The sequence below is a fragment of the Phascolarctos cinereus genome, unplaced genomic scaffold (genome assembly GCF_003287225.1).
Source record: "Phascolarctos cinereus isolate Bilbo 61053 unplaced genomic scaffold, phaCin_HiC Scaffold_726;HRSCAF=1367, whole genome shotgun sequence".
In the NCBI taxonomy this organism is placed as follows: Eukaryota; Metazoa; Chordata; class Mammalia; order Diprotodontia; family Phascolarctidae; genus Phascolarctos; species Phascolarctos cinereus.
The window spans coordinates 104,529,780-104,555,300 of NW_027556098.1; the positions used below are offsets into that span (position 1 = coordinate 104,529,780).

Below are 25,521 nucleotides of genomic sequence, written 5' to 3' on the forward strand. Positions count from 1 at the left end.
AGGACGTATGCAAGGACATGAATAAGACCTGAACAGGCTGAGAAGGCATGGATGAGTTAAAGTCTGTCCCATTGGAGGGAGCATCCAACAAGATGACAGGTCCACTGAAGTAGTAAGACAAATTATACACGTATACGTTACATATGATTAAAATTTGTGATGCTTTAGAAACACAAAATAACAGACTTCCCTGGAGAAAAAGTTTATATCCCTTTGGTTTGGAAGAGACAACCATGTTGTTAAGCTGAATAGCACTGAAGTTTACTGTTAGATACAACTCCCATTAGCCATAGTGCCCAGAAGCCAATGGTTCTCTCCATCTCTCCACCCCCAATAATTGCAATTTCAGTTGCCATCTGTCATCTCTGTACTGAAGGTGAATGACTAGATTACATAAACATATATTTTCTAGGTAGAATAAAGAACATGCTTGTAGATTTTTTAATGTGGCCCTTCTTTCTACCAATTTTGAAGAAGGCCCCATCCACAAATCTCTCGTTGCCATTATTAATACACTGAAACTTCACCAGAGTTGTTTCCTTTTTGCTTTTCTACTGACTCCTTAATCATCATTTTCCATAATGGTTGCATACTGTTTTGTTACTGTTTCTCAGCTTATGATGGAAATTATATTTCTAAGGTAAAGGTGCAGGCCTGAAACCATCCCCTCAGGAAACATGTATTAAACATTCCCTAACAGTATGAAAGAGACTGAAGAAGTAGGAAAGACTGTCCCAACAACAAGGAGCTTGCTGCCTAGATGAGAACACAACCTAGAGGATAAAACGATAAAAAATTTGATCCTTTGACTGAATTCAAACTTTACAGAACAAATCCCCTTAATAAAAGGATTTGCTGGGTAAAACTTGGACTCAGTCGAAAGGCCACACCCAATGACCTACAAGGCTACATATGGCCTTTAGGCCACAGGTTCAACACCCCTGAACCATTACACCAATATAATTACTTAAATGGTATCTCTGACCATTTGTATCCGATCAGCCAATGTATCTCAGACATTTATGGGTTCAACCAGAAAGGTTTCTAGCTTCTGCAGGTGGGATAGATTTAGATTTATTATGGAGACTTCCCATCTGCCTTGGTCTTTACTTTGATACTATGAAACTTTGAAGGTCCTCTAATCTCACTGATGCGTACTTCCTACAAGGATACACACTGAACACCATCCATGTCTGTTCTTCTTGGCCATAAATCCTCCACAGAGAGTACACACAATACGCAGGGGACCCTCATTTCAGTTTTCTTGACATTGTGTGTATAAGAATGGAGCACACAAGCTGCACAAGTTATACTCTGTTCTTTTTTTCCTGGTTACATAGTTCTCTGACAACATTCTTTATGAATAAATATTTTTGGTAATGTGTTTACTCACAGACACCACTGCCCTTTAGATGACCATCAACTTTAATTCTTCAGAGATGGTGGGAGCTTTAATCCATTTTAATCAATTAACAAGCATTTATTAAGCATCTAATGTATGCTAGGAACTCGGAATACAAAGACAGAAACAAAACAGTCTTTGCCCTCAAGGTGCTTATATTCTATCAGGGACAGATGTATACGTGCTGACTGAAGTAAATTAAAATATATACAAAATAAACATACTGTAAGTTTGACAGAAGGCATTAGAATCTAGGGGGATCAGGAAAGGTCTTCTGAGCTGAGTTTTGTTGGAAGCTAGGGAGATTCTAAGAGACAGAGGAGAGGAAAGAAGGCAATCTATGTATGGGTTGACAGCCTGGAGATGAAATGCCACATGTGAAGAACAGCAAGAATGCTACATTAGAGCACCACAGAGACCCTGAAAGTGAGTAATATCTGAAAAAATAGGCACAGGTCATATTGCGAAGGGCTTTAAATGCTAAAAAGCAGACTCTGTAGTGCTGTCTTGATGCCATAGGCACACTATTATCCATGAATAGGAGCTAGCAAAATGGCATCCTACTGTATCTATAGGGAATCCCTCTTCTATTTGGATTATGTGATAGGCATCCTCCCTGAAAGCGGCAAAAAATTTTGGTTGGCATACATCTTCCTATTTTATGCTGTGACTGGTATTAGCGGATTGTTGAACAAAGCTACATTTGTTGTTGTTTTTCTCAAGGCATCTTGTATGATTTTGATATATGTGGGAGCTATCCAGTTGGAAGAGAGCTTTGAAGGCAGTTTTCCTCTCCCAAAACAAATGCTTTTTTAAAGTCAACAAACAACCAGCAAAGTAAGATCTTGCTACACCTTTCAATCAGCTATACAAGGACTGTTCTGCTAAGGGACACCATTTGCAAAATACTCCCTGTTCAATTGTCAAACCTACATCAAAGACGTCCTGAACCATACGTAGATTATTCTCATAAAATTTTAGAGTGGAGAAAGTAGATATCAGGGCTGGTGGTTATTGACATTCTCTGGATTGCTTTTTTTTGAGTAATAATAGGGTCTGAGTGCCCTGGTCTAGACTGATGAAATCACTTGTCTTATTAAATCCTAATGCCTACTGATCATCATTTGTTATTCCCCATTGTGATTCCTTTATTCCAGCCACATCAGTCTACTTGGCTTCCACCCCAACACATCTCACTTATGATTGTTTTTCCTCTTGCTGCTCTCTTCACCTTCTCTCTCCTACCCTCCATCAATGCAAATCACGTACGTTCTTCAAATCCCAGATCCAAAGCTTCTCCAGGAAGCTTTTCTTTACTAACTCCTTCCCATAGGGATCACTTGCTTCCTTTTCTGTTCTTTGATCCATTGATTGGACTTTGTAATCTTGCACTTGCTTTTATCCTCTAGGTTATGTTCTCATCTAGGCAGCAAGCTCCTTGTTGTTGGGACAGTCTTTCCTACTTCTTCAGTCTCTTTCATACTGTTAGGGAATGTTTAATACATGTTTCCTGAGGGGATGGTTTCAGGCCTGCACCTTTACCTTAGAAATATAATTTCCGTCATAAGCTGAGAAACAGTAAGAAAACAGTATGCGACCATTATGGAAAATGATGATTAAGGAGTCAGCAGAAAAGCAAAAAGGAAACAACTCTGGTGAAGTTTCAGTGTATTAATAATGGCAATGAGAGATTTGTGGATGGGGCCTTCTTCAAAATTGGTAGAAAGAAGGGCCACATTAAAAAATCTACAAGCATGTTCTTTATTCTACCTAGAAAATATAGCCCTGAGGGCACTAGTAGATGTATGTGTGTGTGGAGGATTATTTAAATTTGGTTGTGGAAATCACTGACAGATATGGAAGAGCGCTAATTTTGTATAATGAAATTTGCCATGGGCAGAGGAAGCACATATGAAATTGTCACTAGCAGCTGCAGATAAGAATTAAAGATACACTATAGTAAGAGATAAAATGGCAAGATGAGGAATAGGACCCTAAAAATAGAGTTATCAACCATTATATGGAGGAAATAATCATCACTACATGATTATAAATGTTAAGGGGAATAACTTAGGGTGGCTGCAGATAGAGTACCAGGCAATAATAAATCAACTTGAAAATGAGAGGTGGTTTTTTTGGAGGGGTTATAAGAAAGAAATGGACTAGCTAAATGCCAGGAGCATGTTGATGGAAGAGTTCAGGTACAGTTTGGGCTAGAAGTCTCTTTCACACCTGAGATTCTACTGGGAAATGTACAGGTAACTGTTCTGTCCCAGGCCCAGACTGTTTTCATTTTGACAGTTCCATTGGTGAGATTTGTAGCCTGTCATCATCTGAGCCGCCCCTGTCTTTTCTAGTTTTTACTAAATACATGATGGGAGAGAGCACCTATAAATGTTAAAATTCCCATTACTGTTTATTTGGTCATTTTTTTTTTAAAGTGGGACAGGAAAAGTGTCTCTTAAGAAGATTTGTATTGGCCATAGCTGGTAGAATAATCACAGTGAGTAAGTATAATCAAATATAAACTGTTTCAATACTTAGCTGAGTCAAGGCTTGAAAGTACTAAGAAGAAGGTCACTCTGGCTTGCTATGTGACAGACAACCAGGTACTAGTGAAGGAAGTAACTGGGAAGAGGCCACTAACAGCAATCAGTTTAAACAGAGTACCATAAGAAGAGGTCGAGTTTTATGTCGAGAGGGAGATTGTGACAAACTTAATAGAAATGTAGTTTTAAAATAATTATGCTCTCAGGGGTGGCTATGTGGCACAGTGGATAGAGTGCTGGGCCTGGAGTCTGGGAGGCCCGAGTTCAAATCCAGCCTCAGGCACTTACCAGCTATGTGACCCCTGGGACAATCACTTACTTTCCATCTGCCTCAGTTTCCTCAACTGTAAAATAGGAATAATAACAACAATGACTTTTTGGTTTGTTCTGAGGATCAAAGGAGATAATATTTGTAAAGGGCTTAGCACAGTGCCTGGCACACAGTAGGTACTATATAAATGCTTATCTCCCTCTTCCTTCTTCTTCTTCACCACCTATCTTCCTCCCCACAAATGAAGAATGCTCAAAAGAAAGATACTTTGTTGGGGCTTCTGAAATGACATCATAATTATTTGTTAAACATCTACTATATGCAAAGCACTAGGCAATGTGTAAAAACTCATAAATGAGGAACTATAACAAAAAAATTACAAATAGGGAGAAAATCTGTTTTAAAGAAGTGAAACCACAAGAAGGGGACATAAAGTCAAAATGTTTACTTATAAGGCAAAGAAAATTTTAGTTAACTCCTAGAAGCAAAAAGCCAAATACATGGTTCTTTATGTATAGCAGAATAATAGATATATCAGATTCTTGAGGGTGGGGAACAATTTGATCACTTAGCTATGCTATGGAAGCTTCTATAATTGATTTCTATTGCAATGGCTACAATATGGAAAGGAAAAGGAAATACCTGCCATCAAGTAGCTTATGCCATTCTAGTTTGGTTACAATAAATTAGTGTGAACCCCAAGTGTTTTTCAGAACTGTCCAACTTGTCCTGAATTCCGTAAATAAACTCTTTTAGAGGATGCTTTTTTTTGCCATGTCTCTATTACAGTACTTCACAGATGGACCATTTTTGTCCTTCCAAAGTCTAAGAATAACTCTTTCAGCTATCAAGACATACCAAAATCCAGTTCAGCTGTTCCTTTGGGATTCCAGTTAGTTTAGACACATCTGCTGAGATACATGCATTTGAATCCAAATGAAGTTTTTGTTTGATTATACATTTGAACATTTATAAGTTTTTTTTTGTGTGCCAAAAACCTTCTTATTTTTTTGGCATCCTCCAAACATAGATCTATAGTTGTAAATACTGTCTTTGAACACCTCCAGCACAAAATTCAACCTATTCATGTGAGCAGGTGCTTAGGAAAGGTTATGGAATCAGCCTTATAGTTTGACTTTCTCAACACATACAGTCAAACTTGCCAAAAAGGCCTTCAAACTTGCTTGAGCAGTTTTCACTCATATAGAAATATATTTGCACATGCAGACAGCCCAAGCAAAAGCAAATCAGAATCTGTATGCCCTGTGAGAGTGAAGTCTCTTTCTTAAATATTAAATACCACATGTAATAAAACCTAACAAAAAGTGCTATGTGCCAAGGGATATTTTAAAGATATAGGTATAATAGAGTTTCAAATTCTTGATTTGTTTCTAACCCTCTCCCTTTCCCCCCAAGGCTCTTACTTAGGCCTTTTAGTGAAGGCTTATTCCTTTTAGTGAAATCATTCTGTATGCTCTGGCATATATATTCTCATTCACGATGCAATTCTATTGTGTACTTTTACCAATTTCTTTTAGTCGTGAACACTTTTTCGTGTGGTTATTCCAAATCATATTCTTTTCTAACATGAATGAGATTTATTTACAGTCATCTCACCAAGAGGCAAAACTACAGGAGAAAAGTCTGGTTTTCTAAAGTCTATTCTTTTTCTAAAGTTTATTGGAGGAGTCCCCCATTCACTTGAGTCTCAACAACTTTTTTTTTAAGTTATATTGGAATATAGCCATAGTACTCCCTGAACCTGAAGATGCATTATACAACAACAACCAAATCACTTCTGCAGTGGACATACCCAACACTCATGTGGAAATCTGCTTTAGGGTAGGTCTTCTGATTCTAGACCATATGTTATGGGGGGGGGTCAGAAACCTGTGTATAACCCACTCATCAGACTGCCTGGCTCTTTAATTCAGAAAATAAGGGGGCTTATTTACAGAAGTGAATCATTTCCTTCAAAATATCCTTTACCCTATTTACATGCTTGCATATTCCTTCCATTTTGTTTTTCCCCTACTGCTTTACCAAGGGAATTAATTATCTAGAGGAATAGGAACATACAGTAAGTACATCTGAGATACAGGATGAGACACAGTATGTCATCTATTAGGCCTGGCTAAGACCAGCAGCTGATGCTAAATGGTAAGGAACATGCACCAAATGTTTTTTAATCACAAAGTTAGTAATTAATTGCTCTTTAAAATACATTTTATGCTTCTTTCTGTCTGTGTACATGAAATGCACGTTTAGTGCATGCCAAAAATTAAAGCATTATGGTTTAAATGTGACTGGCACGGAAGTCCAGAAATCAGAGTTAATGTTCCCGCAGCAACTTTAATTCTGTCCGTGGGCACACACAGTGCAGTAGTGTTTCACTTTGTGACAGTACATATATCCGTGTTGTTTTGGGGGGTAAGCAAAAGGCTCAGACCCTCAATTAGTTGAGAGAGAGAGAGAGAGAGAGAGAAAAAGAGTGAAAGACAGAAAGGAGGAGGGAGAGAGAGACATAGGGCGAGACAGAGAGAAAGATGGGGACAGAGACACAGAGAGAGAGAGAAACAGAGAGAAAGGGAAATGCAGAGAGGGGGAGGGAGAGAGAGAAACAAAGAGAGACAGAGAGAAAGAGACAAAGAGAAAGCCAGAAAGAGGAAGAGACAAAGAGAGACAAAAAGAGAGAGACAAAGAGAAAGAAAGACAGAGAAGAGACAGACACAGAAAGAAAGACAGCGAGAGAGAGAGGGAGAGAGAGAGAGAGAGAGAGAGAGAGAGAGAGAGAGAGAGAGAGAGAGAGAGAGAGAGAGAGAGAGAGAGAGAGAGAGAGAGAGAGAGAGAGAGAGAGAGAGAGAGAAACAGTTATTCTCCATACACACTGTAAGAAACAATGTCCTTATGCCCAGTGTTGTGTAATCCAAGCATGAAAGACTCTGCTGTGATGCAGACACTCAAGGGGACAGTTACTGTTGCTGTGGGAACCCAAACTTTGCATTTCCTGACTTTCGTGTAATTAAAACGTCAGCCTTAATGTGGCATTAATGGAGTTTGCCATTAAAAAAAATCTTCTTTGTTTTCTTCTCCAAAAAAAAAGAGCCTTAAAAAGTTCAAAATGAACAAAGTACTAAAAATTTTAAACACAGGGAATGGATTAGCGAGGCAGAAGGACTGGCTGGGGTGGGTGGAGGGGAGGAAGGCGGGTGGACACCAATGGAGAGAGAGAAAATCAAGAGCTTACCATAATCTTCTCTACAGTATAAAGCTACAGTGAAATCATACTATCTCTAGAGCTAAAGTTAAACCCACCTACACAACAGTTTGTTAATGTGTAAAGGTTAAATTAAAAATAAAAAAACAAAAAACTGCTAATGTGTAAGTACATTTTGGCAAGGACACAGAAATGAGAAAGTCTGATGTGGACAGAGTAAAATACCAGAAAGTAACTAACTGTGCAGATATAGCAGCGAACAGAGGATATAATTTATCTGCGAGCAGGGACTCTACCAAGCAGGGTATCTCAGAGGAGCAAAGTAAAGAAGAATCTGCTCTTCTTGTCCATATTCCTATTTGAAAGTTGTGAGAAAAATCTGGGGCTATTTCTGTCACAGATGTGTATTTCTATAGTTTGTCTGAACTTGACAAAGAAACAAGGAGGCCTTCTCAAACAGTGAGTGTCATCTGCTTAATAATGTTCTGGGTTTAATAGCTCTCCTGAAACATTTAACGATAGCACCAACTCAGCTCAGGTTCTCTATTTCGAGTTTAAAACTGCTCAGTCCCAAACATCTGTGGCTTTCCTACTCCGGGTGTTCCAAAAGCACATCACTGCGCTGTGCATTATTTTCATTTGAATTTGTTTATACAGTTAAGTTTTTGAAATGTGTGAGCAGGAGGCGAGTTTAGATGCAGTTCAGGGAGCTCACTGCAGGACAAATACGTTAGTAAGTACATTTAAAATTGGTAAAAATTTTAGAAGAGATATTAACTTTATCATTTAAGAAAAGGACTCCTCAATGACATTTCTTTTGATTTTTGTTTTTTCCTTCTGAATATTATTGGGATTACTGCAGAATTTAGAATGGTTTAGTGGGCTAAATGACTGGCTGAGAACTTGGGAGCTCAGATTTGTCATCTTTTTGCTGTAGTAATAATGTTTTGACCACTATATAGAAAAATTATGCTTTTAATCAGTAGGTCTTGTGCCTTGAGTTATTTTCCACTTGGGGTGAAGGGTTTGGAGTAATCTACTCACATCTCCATGCCTGACCCTCTTGGTGATCAATAGCAGAGACCTACAGGAGAGGGGTGCAATCTGCAGCACGGAAGAGAGAGAAGAAACCAGACCCTCCCAGCTACAACCAATAAATTTGCCTCACTAGCCTGGCCCTAAGTCATTTCATCAAGCTGGGTGTCAATTTTCTCAGTTTTTTCATCTGTAAATTGGGAAGAATGATACTGACTGACAGGAAAAGGATATTATAAGGAACCACTAAGAATAATATTGTCAAGCACATGACAAATAGAAAGGTGCTATAAAAATTCAGTAACCTGTGAATGCTCAGAACACCACACCCTAGTGAATGTTTCTGAAGTTAAGGAGACTAACATGTCAAGGACACTATTTTTAAATGCCCCAAATTTATTAGTTATAAATGGGAACTGAAGCCTTTACCTTACAGAAATTAAGATTTTAAATTGATCTATGGCAAGAATAAGACTTGAGAAGAAAGATAAAACTCTTGAATGTAAGTAGACCATCCAAAAACTTTAACTACTTAAAATAAGCCTCTCTTCTCTCCTGCCTCAGAAAATCTTCAAATGGACAGATTTCTGTGAATCTTTCCCAAAACAATTTTACAATTTGATTTTGAGTCTCAAAGCAGGACAAACTAGAACCTAAATATATATTTTTTTCTAGAGAAAACTAAAACCAAACAAAATAGTAGGTTGGAACAGTGGGACAGACTTTATCTTGAAAATAAACAAACAACAAAAAAAGAACCCTATGAAGAGATGGTGATTCTTCTTTCTCCCTCTCTTCTTCACCCTCTACTCTTGTCAGTCATCCTACTGAGCAGAAATCCATTAGCTTCTTTTGAATTAGTGGGGTACTGTTGTATCGGGAATACCATGTTCACATCATTCCAGCTGATAAAGAGAAGCCTCTTTGTGCATATTTTAGGATAATGGCAAGCACTGGGGTTAATAAAGATATATGTGGTAAAGTACAATGTTGAATAAGGTAAGTGTATTTCTATTTATCAGAACAATTAATTTTTCTTGACGCAGGTCTGGGTCAAAACTACTATTTGTTACTGTTCATATGGAATAGAGCCACGTCATGAAATTCAACACAAGAAAGCCATGGGCTCCATACTCAGCAGCGTGCCATCTTCCTGGGAGATAAGAAGAGAATGTACACATATGTATGGGCACAATGCCATGTTGTTTTCCAATCTCTACTGTGATTACTACAAGAATGGAAACCGCCAGGCAAAAGGGCTGTCCTTTCAAGCATGGTGGACCACAGAACAATATCCCTGCCTCTAGACTCCTAAAGGCAGCTAGGCGGCACAGTAGATAACAGCATCTGAACATGGAGTCAGAAAGACTTGAGTTCAAATGTAGCCTCAGACACTTACTAGCTATGTGATCCTGGGCAAGTCACTTAACTTTGCCTCACTTTCCTGTAAAATGGGGGATCATAACAGCATCTACTTCCTAGAGGTTACTGAGGCACCCAGGTGGTGCAGTGGAGAGAGTGCCAGGCCTGAAATCAAGAAGATTCATCCTCCTGAGTTCAAGCATGGCCTCAGACACTTACTAGCTATGTAACCCTGGGCAAGTAACTTAACCCTGTTTGCCTCAGTTTCCTCATTTGTAAAATGAACTGGAGAAGGAAATAGCAAACCACTCCAATACCTGCTAAGAAAAACCAACATGGGGTCACAAAGGGTCAGACATGACTGAAATGACTGAACAACAATAACCAGAGTTACTGATGAGGATCAAAGGACATATTTGTACAGCACTTAACAGAGCCTTGCACATCACAGGTGCTTAATAAATGCTTATCCCTTTACCTTCCTCTCTTCCCATAGGCATCTGTACAGAGAAGCCAGCTGACCTCAGACTTTACAGGGTACAAATTTGAATATCAGGTTACTCCTCCCTTTCCCACTACTTTCCAGTATCAGTTGGTAAGTATACTTCCTGAGAAAGAGGTGATGAACTCAAGGTGCATATTGAGACATATATTTTTGAACCTGGCCAGTGGGATAATCTGTTTTTCTTGATTATGCATATTTGTTACAAGAGTTTTGTTTTTCTTTCTTTTTTAATGGGAGAGAAATAAGGTGGATTTTCATTAGTTGAAAAAAAAATAAAGTTAAAAAAAAGTTGGTAAGTGTCCTCAGCTCAGCTGAGGCAAGAAGATCACAAGCTTCTTTCACCAAATCTTTGCCTGTTAAGTTTTATCCTCTACCCAGAGAGAACAGATGAATGGGCAAGAAAGATGTTAAGCTCATCTAACTTTTGGCTTCTTTGTGGAGGTTTCTTGCATAGTTTTACATCTGTACTGTTGGGAAAGTATTGATGAGAGATTTGGAATCTCATTTTCTCATTAATACTTTGATTTTTATGAATGGGATTAATGCCACCCTTGTTTGAAAATAAGGCTTTTTTATTTTATTCACTGGGAGGCATATCTGCCAGTTCTTTGCCTGTTATTAATATTCTTTAAACACACAGATCCAAGAGCTATATCTTGATACTGAAAAGAATTTTCTTTGGGACCAAACCCCAAAGACGTTCTACACTGCCTCCTTTCCATTGTCTTACATATTTGTTTCTGCTTTCAGGCACTGGGTAAAGTTCCAGAAAATAAAAGGAAAAAAAATCCCCTAAACGTGATTTATCAACTTTCTTAAAATAGAATTTGGAAAAGTGGCTCCCAGATCAGTGGGAAGACAGCAAAAATAAACAGCAATGAAGTGATTTCAATAGGGAAGAGCTCAATAGGCTGCCCACTTCCAAATTTAGCCCTCAGGCATTTTTTTTAATTAAAAAATATTTTTAACCTGAAATCTTATTGGCTTAAGTGAAGTCTGGGTGGTTTCTAAATTCTTGGAAACCATTTCCTTTTCTTCTGTTAAATTTATGCTATCCTTTAACCACTTCAAAATCAATTACAAACTTTAAAGGGAAAAATTTAGACAAACAATATGGGATTCCAATAACCAATGGGCATCTGAGATGTTTCATACACTTCCAAAATGGATGTATCCTGGGGTCTTACTAGACTTCTGAGGTTCACAATGCATCATTCAATTTGTCAATGAGGGAAGTAGGGTTTTAGTGTACGGGGACACTATAAAGGAATAACTAAAAAGTAATGCTACAACTTATTTTCTAAGTCGACAGACTGAAAGTAAATCTATTGTTTTTGCACTAAAACAACCCTCTGTGATATAACGGTGTGGTCATCCTACATATATGATGATATTTTAAATATCAGTGGAGACTTCAAGTAAAAATGGTTGGAGGGAAAACCTTGGTCACAAATGGAAATAGTCTGCTGCAATCCAGTAAGTCAGAAGAAATAGGCTGTTCTAAGTACCACATCAGATACTGTCACTGAATTGGTGTACTCACAATCAGATGACCCGGTGTGAGCGTGTGAGTTTGTCAGTGAATATGCTGAGTGGATGAGGGCTGAGTCTGGAGACGGAACAGCTTCAAAGTTCAGGCAGGGAAGGCCTGGCTTGGCGCTGCATCCACCCGGCTGAGTAATCTCATTCTCCTCAGATGCCTTCTGGTTTTCAGCTGTCTTGGGTTTCTTCCTGAAAATAAACAAAGGGCCCTTTGAAGGAACTGACTGCATATTTGGGAAAAGGCATTTTTAGAATCTGTTAAAGATAACTTGATTTTTTTTTTTCTGAAGGGGGTGGGGGGGGTGGGGGAGAGAGACAGGAGGTCCTGTATGTCCCTTGTTTTGAAACAAGCTGATCCTTGTTTTTTTCCCCTCTAGTAATGGCCTAACTGGGAACACATTAAAGCATATGGGCCAAGCAAGCAGCTCCACATTTGGTCTCTGCTGACTGCATAAAAAAGACCCTGTCTTAGTACTTTAGACAACTTGAGCTACGTATGGCTGACATTATCCAAGAACACATCCTTTTTCATAATAGTTCTAACATGGTCTGGAAAAATACCAGTGAAGGTTTTTTACAGTTATAGCCACTTACCCAGCAATAGTCAGTGTGATTAAAAACATGCAAACTCCCCTTGTGAAACATAGCCTATGGATACTCAAATTATTTGTGGTATTGATTTTTAAAACTAAATACATGACTTGACAGCAAATCCCCAGTCCTCAGGCCTCAAATGAAGCAGCAGCCATTCTGAGGTGAATTAGGAGGTGAATTGATGAAAAAGCAGGTAAATGAAGTAGGTAAAGGAACAGCTTAACTCCCATCCCCTTAAGGATTTCTTTGGCTGATGTTCTACTTTCATGTGTAGTTGGGGAGTTTAGATGGGCTTTGTTTATTTAGATTACTGGAATATATTTGGAAAGGGTGAGGGAAGTTATAGGATAATTGTTATTTGATGTTAGGAGAAAGAAACCTAAAGAGCTCAGCTATAGGTCAGCTCAGCTCTCCTGCCCAATTTATAATCAAAATAACACCAAAAAAAAGTCCTCTGTTAGTCTTCCATGGACGGTGACTAGAAGGATTATTTATGGTTTTGAATTTGTAACCAGATCAACTAAGCATGTTGTTTCTATGGGTATGGAAATTGGTTTATTATATGGAATGTTCTGTAATGATTTATTGTAACGAGAATTTAAAATTCATATTTAAAGCATTTACAATGTAGAGATACCAAGACCTGGCATGATATGTTTCCGGTTCAACAGGTGGCAAAGTTGAGCATCTTCAGAGAGAAGCAGGCAGAGATGGAAGGGTAAATACCAGAGTAAAAGGAAGATGGGCAGATAGGCTTTTCAATGTAGAGGAAACCAGTACAAGTGAAACAAGTTGTTTTATTATATGATTTGAGTACACAGACTTTAAGAGAGAGCCTGTAATGAGAATCAATTGTAAAAGAAGTCATAGACTGAATTCTAATTAAGTCTCATTCCTATTCAAAAGCAGTGTCCCTACTCTGACTGGTCGCTCTGTCTGAAGCCAGGAAGGGCATTTTGTCAGAGAGTTACCAAAGAGCTAACTACCACAAGATAAGCAACATACATAATATATTTTTTCACTTATATTTAGTATCTGAAGACTAAGGAAACTATTTTATTAGAAATATGTACACAGACCAAATCCATCCTGATTTCTGATCCTAGTTCTAGAGCTGAAAGGGACCTTAGAGTCCACCTAATCCAAACCTTTCATTTTACAATTGGGGAAACGGAGGCCAAAAGAGGCTAAGTGACTTGTCCAATGTCATAAAAGTAGTAAATAGCAGAGCTGGGATTCAAACTCAGGCTTTGAGACTCTAAGTTTATGTGATTTGTGGAGAGAGAATGAAACCTTTCCTGAAGCAAAGGGATGATAAGCAAGATAAAATGTCACCCCTTTTTTAAGTAAAAATTATTTTGCCCTCTATATAAATGCCTTTACTTTCCTCCCCACCCCACATTGATAATACTTCCTGCCAGATATTGCACCACTGACTTCCTTTTGTTGTCACTTAAGAGACTTGGTTTACTTTGGGGGAGCATTCATAGCACAGGAATATTGGGGTTATATCTGGAAGACAAAATATAAACTTAGTGTCTGTTTCTTTTAGTTACCATTTCTTTTCGCCTTGCTCCACACCTACCCTTCTACTGTGGTACTATTTTCCTCACTCTACTGCAAAAAGGCTTTCCCCAAGAACAGCTTCCATTTGACCTCTTCCAATTTTTTCTTTTGACCTCAATATTCTATATTTGAGATACATGGGAGTATCAAAGACATATTTGAAACAGTACAATTCAAAGGGCAGAAAGGCACAGGTGGGTCAATTAGACCCTATGAAGTCTGCCAAATGACATGATGCCCAACTAACTTATCAAGCAAAAATGTCAACCTTACTTATACATATTTTTAAAATTGCAAAAATCTGGCAAATTGGAGGGCATGACAGCCAGTCTCATCAAACTCTTGCAGCTGTTAATTCTTCTTTGGAGCCTTTAGAGGGCAGCAGCACACAAGCTGACTCCAAGAAGCATTTCAGGAAGACAAAATCCCCACTAGAATCTTCCTCCTGGTCACCATGCCAAAGGTTAGTTTGCCAAGCTCTCTGATCTCCTTCCTCTCTCTTCCCCCTCCCCTCGTTGTCTTTCTCCCTTCCTTCCTCCCTCCCTTCCTTCCTCACTTCCTTCCTCTCATCATTTTCTTTCTTTTTCCTTTCTTCCTCTCACCTCTTTATCCTTTCTCCTCTTTCCTTGGTTTCCTCTCTCTCTCCTTTCCTTGGTTTTCTTTGTCTCTCTCTCTCTCTCTCTCTCTCTCTCTCTCTCTCTCTCTCTCTCTCTCTCTCTGGTTTTTCCTTTCTCTTTCACCATAAGTGTGTAAAAATTACACACCCTGACGAAGTTGCTGTTCAACTGGAAAAGGAAAACCCAAATGAAAAAGTTAAACAAGCCAACAACAACAAAAACCAACCAGGGGAAAAAGGGGAAAAGGCGGAGGGAGTGGTTTAAGAACAAGAAGAGGGCAGATGTTTCGTAAATATATGCAAAGCAAAACTGGGTGTACTCTGCACTCATCCACAGACTACAGGCCAATCATTGTGCATTTCCTCCAACCACATTGGCTAAGCATTACATTTTAAAATTAAAAAAAAAATATGTGGCTTCAGGCACCTGCCTTTCAACGGTCAGCCTGGACCAAATGTCCCCCAAGTGCTCAAACAGAACAAAACATTTTTCGTCTTCCCACTGCATACATTTCTGTTCTGGAAAAGAGTCTACTTCAAGGATTTGTTTTTAGGTGACTGGCAGCTGGAGTTAGCTTGCAGGCCTCAAATGGATTTTAACTCTCTCCTGACAGGAGCTGTTAAGTTTCTTGCTCAAACTTGGTAGTGGTTTAACGCAGTGCAGGCTAGTGACTTTTTCTAAATTAGTCCCTATTGTATGCACATTAGAAAATATGCCCTAAGATTTCTGAAGATATACTGGCTATTTAGAATGTAAAGCAAATGGAAATCAGCCACATTTGTAACATTTTACATATACATTTCACAAGCTTTTGTACATACTGTGTATATACAGTAACGGCAATGCATTTTTGCCAACATATGGGAAATAAATATTTTATCTCTGTGAGCTCCTCTCACTCTCTAGGGTCTGTGAAGAGAAGTGTTCTTTTTCCCATGTGCTCTCTCCTGTGGGTTCCAACTCTCTCTCATACACATTAACCCTTCCTCAACTTATCAGAGTAGTTAGATGTGAACTACTTAGTCTAATTCTTCTGATCAGCCACCGAAGAGTAACTATTGGGTCACCAACAAATTAAATACAATTAGACAAATTCATATCCAAAGTTTTGGGGGATGACAACCTCCCCTTCTCCTCCCAAACCCTAGACTGTCTTATCTATTTATCTTTTTCAAGCTCATTTGTTTTTGAGAATTTCTGGACCACCCTTAAGATAATTGGAGACATCCTGGGGTTAGTAGTAAGGGAGATATATAAACCAAACTTGAGAATCCCTATCCTCAACACTTCAGATTTCAATTTAATCTTTAATTCAATAAACATTTGTTAATTGTTTCCAATATACAAAACACTCTGCTAGGTGCTAGGGGAGATATATAGGTTACCAAAGACATGGTCTCCTCCCTTTGTGGCATTTACTGTCCTGCATCATTCTAAAATATAATTGGTGAACTGCATTCAGCATTTTAACCTGAAGATATGAAAGGGTTACTATTATAATAGAAACTATTACGTAGTACTGTAATAGAAGCTACTATGGACATAGCATTTTTGTCTTCAGCTCTTTACCATCTTTCTTTATAACTCTCAATACTTCTGCTTTCTGTATTTGCCATGCCTACTGATAACAGCAAAGGCACCTCCTGAATATGAGGGCCAGGAACTTTATAAATAACTTGTAATATAGAAACCCTATCATGCCCGAATGCAAAGAACTGACCATCAAAATCAACTCTCAGTTTTGTTTTCTTAGTATCTGCCTTTAAAGATGAAATCTAGTGTTTTTATATCCATTTATGACATTTTTTGGCCCCCTGGAAAAGACCTAATCCTAGATCTCACATAGCACTTTGTATTGTTAACTTTCACACTATGTGTTGACACTATGCATTAGAGTTACATGGGTTGGTTTCTTATTTCACTGTAAGCTCACTTAGGGTAGGAACCATATCTTATTTGTCATCTTCCCTGAAACCCCATACAGCATTCTACATACAGTTGGTGCTTAATAAATGTTTGTTGTATTGGACTATATATGCATTTTATGCTCTTAGTCCTTTAAAAAATTAAAAATTAGTTTTTAAAGATAAATTAATTTTATCTTATCTTTCTGGAAGGTCACAATAAAACAGAACAGAATCAGCTCTTTATCTCCATCTACCTACTTTGCTGCCCAGAAGTGATAAAACCACAAAACGCTCAACTCACGGTACGTATTACAACATGCAAGAGCTATTTACTTAAATATAGTAGGGTTTTACCTGCATATTCCTCTGGTGGCTGAGGGTGTTCTCTGGGCAGAGGCAACAGAGACACTATGCCACAATCCTATCTTCTGAGGTAACTCTATTGTCTTCTCCCTGCTAATTATTTCCTATTTATCTTGCATGTAGCTTGCTTTGTGTACATTTGTTTATGTGTTGTCTTCCCCATTAGATTGAAAGCTTCTTGGGTACAGGGACTGTCTTTTGCCTCTTTTTGTATCCCCAGGGCTTAGCACAGTGCCTGACACATGGTAGGCTGTTAATAAATGTGGACTGAATGACTGATTGATAGTATAGACAGCATTTCTAATCAGTTGGAACTCACGAAGTGCCCCTGTTTCTCCCTATACCTCCTGTGTGGCCCCCAAATCAGCCTGTGTCCTAATGCAACTGCTGCTTGTGGAGGCTTAGTCATGCCATGAAGGAATCCAGAAAAAAAGCATCCCTTTTCTGGTAACTAATCAAGTACTCTTAGCCCTTTATACCCTTAAGAATGAAGTAAAGTGTTTTACTAAAAAGCTACCTGGGACTGGCATGCAGAAACCCCACCTGTGATCTTCTGCCATCTTTTTATTTCTCAATCCTCTAAACTCATCAGCACTTTGAAGAATTCTAGCAAGAGATGAGTTTGGGAATTTCTGTTCTCCTTTAGGGGCTTATGATTTGCCTAAATTGAATATCAGAAATCCATATGTCCCTCAGTTAACAAAGATTATTTCTTAGGTGATGTGAAATGTTAATGATACAAAATGGCTTGCTTATCCCCTTTGAGTTTGTATTCCAAAGAGTCTTCAGTTATGGGAAGAGAAAATTATGCAGAATGCTACCTGCCTGATACCATATAGTAAAATTTAAAAAATGACAACAACTGTGTTTTTTCTGAAATGGCTAATTATGTTAGTCTGCATGCATAGCTTTTAAACAATTTAAGCTTCTGGCTTTTCTAGTAAAAAAAAATCAGATATCCATCTGCTATTTTTAGCAGTATTTAATGAATACTTTATATCAATCTTTCAGAGGCCTTTTTTTTTTCTGTAGGTATAGCATTCATATCCACTCTAATTTCATCATCCCTCCTATGTAAGCAACAGACAGGGGAGAGATCTAAAATAATCAAACTGAGGTATTACAAAACAGATACACTCATACATATATACATATGTGTGTATACACACACACACACACACACACACACACACACACACACACATATATATATATATATATTTATCTGGCAAGGGTAGTTTATCTCTTTCCAATCCATCTTCCACTCAGCTGCCAAAGTGATTTACCTTAAGCATTAATTACTCTCCCACTCAATAAACTCCAGTGGCTCCCTATTGTGTTGATGATCAAATAAATATAAAATCCTTTGTTTGGCTTTTAAAGCTCCTCACATCCTGGTACCAACCTATCTTTACAGACACATCATACAGTATTCCCCTTTCCATGATCTGCAGTCCAATCAAACTGACCTTCTTTCTTTCTTACAGATGATACTTCTCCCCATCTCCGTGTCTTTCCACTGGCCATTCCCCATTCCATGCCTGGAAAGCACTCCCTCCCTACCTCCCTTGTGGAATCTCTAATTTCCTTCAAGATGCTACTCAAGCACCAGCTTCTACATAAAGTCTTTCCTGATTCCTTCAACTACTAGTGCCTTCCCTCCCAAATACCATGTAGTTAACCACCTTGTATTCATTACATGCACATATATACAAACTATATTCATATACCTGCATATTGTCTTCTCTAATGGAATGTAAGCTCCCTGACAGCAGGGATTATTTGATTTTTTTCCCCTTATAGCTCCAGCACTTAGCACTGTGCCTAGCACACAACAGGTGTTTAATAAATGCTCACTGTTTGATTTATCCCTGGATTTGAATGCATAGAGATCTGGCTTGAGTAGCACAGAACCCCAAAGAGTCTCCAAATAGAAGAGTTGTATAGGTTGAGCATAGGGCATGAAGATCCCACTCAGATAATCATGTTAAAACACAAAGCAGGGCACACATATTTGACTCAGATGGTGTGAAATGACACCTGAGCAAAGTGTCATAGAACTCGGTCAAGAGACAAACATCTGACAAGAGTAGTCACAATCACAGGGTGAGCACAGGTTACGAAGCAGAAGAGCCCCCAAGCCTATGAGGCATTCAGAGCTTCAACCTCAGCAGTACTCCATTGCTCTGTAAGGCCCAGATATCAGAGTAGGAGGGTGTGAAACCACATGAGACACACCTCACAGGCCCTAGCAACAACAGTAACAACAAAACAATAGACTGGGGACCCAATTTCAGTTGCCTTTAAACAAAAATTATACCCCAGGTAAATAGCAATCTGAAATTTTACCTGCATTTATAATTGCAGGGGCTGTTTCTTTCCTTTTAAAAATATATACATTTATATAAATATGCACATATGCATATACATACATATACATATATACACACATACATACATGTATATCAAAAAGTCTTTCATATAAGGCAGAAGGTACTCACAGTAGTTTTCAGATAAATGGCGTTACTCTTCAGGTAAATCACTCCAAGGCTGGGGCCTAGTGCAGACGTTCATTGGGGCAGGGAATAGAAAGCGGCTGCATCTGTACTAGGAAAAAGATCAAAAAGGATATAGTTAGGAGGCTTGTTGTCCACTTCTGCATCATCAAGTAGTCAGGAAGGAAAAAAAGATGGTAAAGTGGAGAATTATGTCTTCCAGATTTCATTTTCAAATTTTCTTTTTGAACCATCCATATGGGATGAGAGGTCATTAACAATATCTTGTCAGTATAACAATTGGCCTCCAGACCAACATTTTAGATAAGTGAAGAGTGAAAACAGTAGAAAATCTACTTATCTGAGAGATATCAGTAATCTCCAAATAGCCATAAACACACATACTTGCAGGTACCTCTCTATAGTGACCAAATCAGACCAGAGAGAGGGTGTAGTTCAGTGGCCAAAAAGGGAGATAGGCTATCCAAGAAAAAAAAACAGGGCCTTTTTTCATGCCTCTCTCCCCAACAATAAATATAACTCAGCCATAATCTTAAGCAAAATGAATTAATCAAAGTAGGCACTTAATAAATGTTGATTGATTGATTGATAATGAAAAATAAATGAAAAGGAGAGTTTTGGGCATGGAAAAGTAAACTCTACAAGTTTCTAGCACCAACAAATGGTGATTTTAAAATTAAAATAAAGATTGTATCAGGACCTCAATACATTTGGGAAGATAATGATTCTAATAAGAATCAAGGAATTTCTCAGGCCTCTGAGAAGCTGCTGGCCCAGGCCTGAAGTTCTCAATAAAATTCTTTCTCTCTCAAAGAAGACACAGAACTCCTTAGAAACTTCTATTACACAGACCTGTAGCAAGACTCTTTAAAAATGAAAATTATTCCATATACAGATTCTCCATCTTATACTTATGAAGGTTGTTTGCAATCTGGTTAACTCATCATTATTACCTCTCTTACCACTCAACTTCTCTTCCTTCTCTGAATTCTCATACATTTACATGTCACCAATTGCCTTGAAAAAAACTTCAGGTAACTACTCACAATGAATTGCAGCTTTCTCATTCCCCCCAGACCAATCTTCTTCTCCTAACCACACTAAAGAAGGGATGTCCAGTGAAACTGTGCCCCCTCCTTACCTTCCATGAAAGAAAGACAGTAAAACACTCACTTAAAATAAAGTATTCACCAACAAGAAAAATCAGTCTTTCCAGAGGAACAAGGGTTCTGTACTAAAAGAATTCATTTGCCATTCCCGGTGAACACTGTGAGTCACCAGAAAAGAAGACCTAGAACTATTAATAGAAGACTCAGGGCTTTATGGGTAGAACTTTGCTACTCACATGAAAAATTCTTAAAAAATAGTAATATTCCTGCAACCACATAAACAAGCAAACTAGATTCAAAAGTCCTTCCTTGTTCTTGAATATCCTGTCACATGGCTTTGACAGGCTATCAACAGTATATCATAAAGTCAGAACTTCTTTCTTTTTTCTCCTGGCAACTACATTAATAAAGAAAATTATCGATCGATATGTCCAATATATTCAGATGAAAACCAAAAGGAAGCATATAAATCCACTGCATAATTAAATAAATGTAGATTTTAAAATATCTAAAATTCAATTTAAATCGTACATTTTATAATTACACTGAATGATGGCCTTCCCATCTTTTAATCAAGTCATTCTCTCTCTCAACCCTGCTTCCTGCTGTTATGATCTTCTTTTCCCCTTGTGCAAATGGTGACCTACCTCTTCTCAGTCCCATATTTCCCTTCCTGCCTCAGCCTTAGTACACACCTGAGGTGTATATTAATCAGAACTACTGCATGGTCTGTCATGTTTTATTGCTTAAAGTACAGTTACACTCTGAAAAGTGACTCTGTTGTAATGACTTCATGGGGTTTCTTATTTATTCTCTTTCAATGACTTCCACATCCAATGTGCTCAGTTTGTAAGTCAAAAGATACTTTTTTCTGGCTGCCAGCATCACAAATTCTCCTTGGAATATGGAAATCCAGCTGTTTTTTCCTCTGTCTCTTACATCATCAGCAGTAATAAGGTATCTGCTATTGGAACACAGCTGGCAAGACTCTTGATGATGTCGGAGGCAGAACAGATTGTAGGTCATTTCTCCTAAAGCTTGTTTCACTGTGCAAATCTATGAAAATCTGTCTATGGGGCCTACAAAAAGCAGGAAAGTTAAGTAACCCATCAACCATGTATAACTGGGGTAATCAGGGGAAGCCCTGTTACAATCTCCTGGTCTGTTGCACTTCCCAAGGGGCTGAGTGTGCCCCATGTTCCCTTCTTGTAGGCCACAAGCTCTGGCCCCATGTGCAACAAAGTGGCTCCTGATTGCTCCCTTGGGTCCTTGTGAGAGTGGGATGAAAAGTATAATTGGCAAATAAGGCAGGAAGAGATGCTTCTTCAATAGACTATAATAGCTGCAGAAAGACTACTACTTTTTGGGGTTCTGCATGGTTTGGGATGCATCTCTCCCTTGTAATTCTAGCAAGAGATGGAGGGGGTTTTCCTTCCTGCCTGCTTTAATCATCCCAACTGGCTATGGTAGCTGTAAATACATGGTTGCCTAGAAGAGCCCGAGACTGGATCTTAAGTGCTGAGTAGTCTCCTTCCACACCTGCAGTGAAAGGGGCAGACTGGCAGAAGAGGGGGCAGAGTGCACTAAGCATCAACATACGATGTAGTTGCTAGTATTCTAATGATAGCTTTTGTCTAGTTACCAGTGAAAAAGCACATTACTGGAAGAGCTGTATTTTATCAATCTTGACATTCTCACCATAAAAAAAAGTAGAAGACAGAAGGAAGTTGTAGGTAAATGGAAGGATGGCTCACAGGTTCTCTTTGGAGAAGCAAACAAAGCAGTTACTAGAGTAAGTTTTATTTTGTATCCAAAGGCAATCGGAAAGAGAATTTCATGTGACTTTTGTTTTTTATTGCATTGCTCATGATAAGTGATTACAAAAAGACCACCATGAAAATAAATGCTTCTCTTGCAGAGGATGAAAAGGTAGGGAAATTCCAAGAAGAACCCCGTAAAACCTCCCAAATTAAATCAACATATGCTTTGATAGTCACTGACTTACATGCAAAGGTGGGAAGAGGCAAGGCCAATGAAAAAGATGTTGGAAAATGTGATTTAGGAGTAAAAAATAGAGGTCAAAATACTTACAGACAGCAGACTGCCTCACAGCTATGCATTATGGATACTTTGAGGAAAGAATTGGAAGGCACTAGAAACAGAGAGGAAGGCAGGAACTATTTTAACCTTTCTTTGTCTTCTCAGTGATTAGCGTAATACCTCACCCGTAGTAAGTGCCTAACAAGTGCTTATTGACTGACATCACCAAAAAAATAAAAACAAACGTTATATTTTAACAAACAGAAAATGACTCACTACTGATAACTTTATGACTTGTTAGAGCAAAGATAAAAATTAATGCAAATCCAGAAGAATAAAAATGAGGAAAAAAGATATGATATACAAATAAAACCACTCTAACTGGATCTATTTAAGCAAATTATTGCTGCAGAAAAATGGGAACTGGATAGAAGAAAGGATGCTCTCGCCAATTACAATAACTTCATATGAAAGTTTAACCACTGTGGATGAAATGCCATGAGGACAACAAAAAATAAGCCTATCAACTTCTTAGTCAACAAACATTTGACTTACTTGCCAAACGGAGAGACTGGGGAACCAACAGTTGCACAGATATAGAATATAAACATGTTTGTAAAATCTTATGGAAAAGGAGGGAGGACAATTAATTATAAACAATATCTCCTTATAAGACAGAAACAAACAGTAGAGGAAAAAAACAGTTTAAAGAAAGCTTAAAGACCAACTAAGCTAAGTCATTCTGAGAGCATTTAAGAATTAAACTGAAAGGAAGACAGCACCAAATAAGAGACATACATTTTTCATTAAGATCTTTTTCCCCCCATCAAGGACAGTGAAGCTACTACAATTCGACTCTGACCTTACAGCCTTAGATAGGCTTATAGAAATGGCACTGAATAAAATAATGATGGGCAAAGTAGACTAGACCATATATATGCATAGGGTACCTATTCTGTAGGCAACACAATTTCGAATTCCTTTAGTGATCAATTCACAAAGTATCTGAAGGAAGGAGAGATACCAAAGGCATGGGAAGATTCTCAGACTTTATTATCAGCTAAAGAAAGTGATTGAGAGACCATCAATATCTACTGACCCAAATGCCTACTTTCCTCTCTGTATAAAACGTTTATGACCTACCCACACGTCAAGGGTATCTTTGATGAGGGTATCAGAAAGGAGTTGGGAAGCTTTCATAGGCAATATTCCATACCAGATCATGCTTTTCCTATCAAACAATTCATTGAAGGATGTAGAAGACAGAAAATCCTACTGTGCTTATTGTTTATTGACCACATAAAAAAAGAAAATTTGGTTTGGTAGAGTAAAATGATGCCTTAAAGGCTGTCTTCCAACAAGATGTCTCCCGTGCATATGTCAAAATTACACAAGGTTCTTTGTAATGCAGAGTTCATCTTGTTTAATAACCCTCTGATGATTAATATCAATGAGGCATAAAACAGGGAGATGTATGTTTGCCAAAAGTGTTCACCACTGTAATGGGGGATGATCCAGTGCAGAGTTATGCCAAGGAGGAATGCCCTATAGATAGTGAGGTCTGCCAGATGCTCCTGTTTGCACATGACATTGTGCTGACTGCATCAAGCCCTGAAATGTTGTAGGGTATTTGATCCTGTCTAACTAACTGGCCAGGAGAAAAAAAAAAGTAGATAAGGAATATCCATTGTTCAGACTATGATATGCAATTGAACGGGCAATTTATAAAGTTTGTCCAAAAGTGTACACACACACACACACACACACACACACACACACACACACACACACACACACACAAACACCCCTTGTATAGACAGCACAAATGTGCTGGATTGCCTTTGGGAAAGTAAAAAGTTTTTGTTAACATGTCAAGCTTCTCACTGAAACAAAGAATCCTCTTTTTTAATGCTAATATTTTTCTGATGGTGCTGCATGGTTATCAGTCATGGAGCACTACAGTCTCAAAAAAAATGGAAATTGAGGATCACCCAAAGGGCAATGGAAAGTGGGTATGAGCAGTCTGAAACATATCACAAACAAGAATGTAGGAAGTACTATAAAGGAGATTATCAAATGTATGGGGGGGGAGGGATGGGCTGATCACATGATAAGAGCAACAGATAACTCATGGATAGGCTGTACCTTCTGCTGGTATCTGTATAGTTACTGAAAAAATGGAGGAAGGACCTTCAAATGTTGGATGGATGCTCTTAGCTAGCATGTGAAGGCAAGGATAAAGTTACACAGGATGAAGAGGAATGGATGGGTTGTGATTAACATTATTAGAAGAAGCAACCACCACAACGAAGTTAAAGGTCCACTGGAATATCTGCAAATGCACAAAAGACTATGGAAAGTTCTGAAGATACAGAGATGAAAAACAGCACATTTCTGGTCCTTAAGGAGTTTATTTTGATAGCAGTAAGAAAAGGTCAAATTGGAGAGACTAAAGGGAGACTATTTAGGAGGTTTTTCATAAGAATCTGGAGAATAAGTAATAAGGGTGTGAACTAGGATAATGGCTATGGGAGTGCAAAGGAGGGGCAATATGGTAGCAGCAGAAACAACAGTACTTGGTAAATGACTGAATAATGGAGAGAGAGAAAAAATCAAAACTAGTGGATTCCAAATTCTTGAACCTGAGTTTTGCTTTTTGACTTGTTTTGACCCCATGAAACTAGGATAATGGTTTTTGCTATGTTCAGAAATGTGGAAATTATTAAGAGAGGCAGATTCTTAGGGGAAACATTCTTTCTCCTTTCTGAACAGAAATAACGCATATTCCTATAAATGACAATGTCTTGAATCATGATGCCCTATGGATTGATGTTTTCAGGGAGAATGATTTAAACATAATAACTTGTTCAGAAGTCCAAACAGGGCAACTTTTATCAAGGTTCCTCCCAGTTACAGAAGAGAATTA

The 25,521-nt window shown here is 38.3% G+C and overlaps 1 protein-coding gene and 2 long non-coding RNA genes across 4 annotated transcripts in view; 1 reads left to right on the forward strand and 2 right to left on the reverse strand.

The window, feature by feature from the left end:
• ZBTB20 (zinc finger and BTB domain containing 20) overlaps positions 1-12,068 on the reverse strand; it is an 80,398-nt gene extending 68,330 nt beyond the window's left edge. Inside the window, exon 1 of one of the 2 annotated variants that reach the window (XR_013482960.1) lies at positions 11,885-11,963. The gene's annotated coding sequence lies outside the window, so the exon portion shown is untranslated. Of the gene's footprint in view, positions 1-11,884 lie in introns of both variants that reach the window. The other variant, XM_021007180.2, reaches the window with a different exon arrangement.
• LOC110222266 (uncharacterized) overlaps positions 1-25,521 on the forward strand; it is a 79,951-nt gene that overhangs the window by 15,807 nt on the left and 38,623 nt on the right. Inside the window, exons 2-3 of the long non-coding RNA XR_013482962.1 lie at positions 10,333-10,431; positions 16,778-16,869. This is a non-coding gene — a long non-coding RNA (uncharacterized LOC110222266). The remainder of the gene's footprint in view (positions 1-10,332; positions 10,432-16,777; positions 16,870-25,521) is intronic.
• LOC144454516 (uncharacterized) overlaps positions 19,431-25,521 on the reverse strand; it is a 917,779-nt gene continuing 911,688 nt past the window's right edge. The window contains exon 10 of the long non-coding RNA XR_013482961.1: positions 19,431-19,537. This is a non-coding gene — a long non-coding RNA (uncharacterized LOC144454516). The remainder of the gene's footprint in view (positions 19,538-25,521) is intronic.